Raw genomic sequence first — 944 nt, 5'->3', positions numbered from 1 at the left:
TTTTTGCGGTGGACGGGCAGGAGGGAAGCGAACGAGATGCCTGAGTTTGACAGATTTTTTAATTTGTTGTATTTGATGTGAGTGCAAAGTTAGGTCAGTTTATAAGTCGCTGTTTGAGAGAACGTTACAATCTAACGGAAATGCACGCGAAAAATTAAAATTAAAGAAAACAAAAATGTAAACAAAATAATATAATAATATTAATATTGATAACGGTAGCATAATAATAATAAAAATAAATAATAAATAATTATAAACAATAACAATAATAATAATAGTAATAAATAGTAATAAATAGTAATAATAATAATAATAATAATAATAATAATAATAAAACTAATAACAATGATAGTGATAATAATTTTATAAAATATTATAATAAATAGAAATTTCATAAACGGGATTAATATATCGAGTAATGAGGAGAACTTAATGACCATGTGAAGTACATGTATGGGTTAAAAACAAGTTGCTTTCAAATGAAACCTTAAAACATTGTTAAGTCTTTAAGCAATCATTATGCGGTTATATACAGATTATAACGGAAGGAGAAAAATATATGCAAGCTTCATGAGATCTTTTGATTTGTAATGAATGAAAATTGCAAAAAAAGTAATAAGTTTTTAATAGAATCGATACGAACCGATTTTTTGCGTTGACTTTTTGCCAGGGGTGTGAACGACAAGCGGCGCGTAAATAACTTTTGCAAAGTTTTGTACAGTTTAAGAAAAGTGTCAAGTACAACAATGAGTTATGATTACAAAATATAACTGAAAAATCAAACATAACCAGCAACACATACATAATCATACATGAATATTGCACATGAAAGCATAGAAAACCCAAGTGTGTAACATGTGTATGTAACACACATACGTCACACATATATAAACATACAAACAATATATATATATATATATATATATATATATATATATATATAT

Source organism: Glossina fuscipes, unplaced genomic scaffold, assembly GCF_014805625.2.
Source record: "Glossina fuscipes isolate IAEA_lab_2018 unplaced genomic scaffold, Yale_Gfus_2 1, whole genome shotgun sequence".
Lineage (NCBI taxonomy): Eukaryota > Metazoa > Arthropoda > Insecta > Diptera > Glossinidae > Glossina > Glossina fuscipes.
This window is presented reverse-complemented; position numbering follows the sequence as displayed.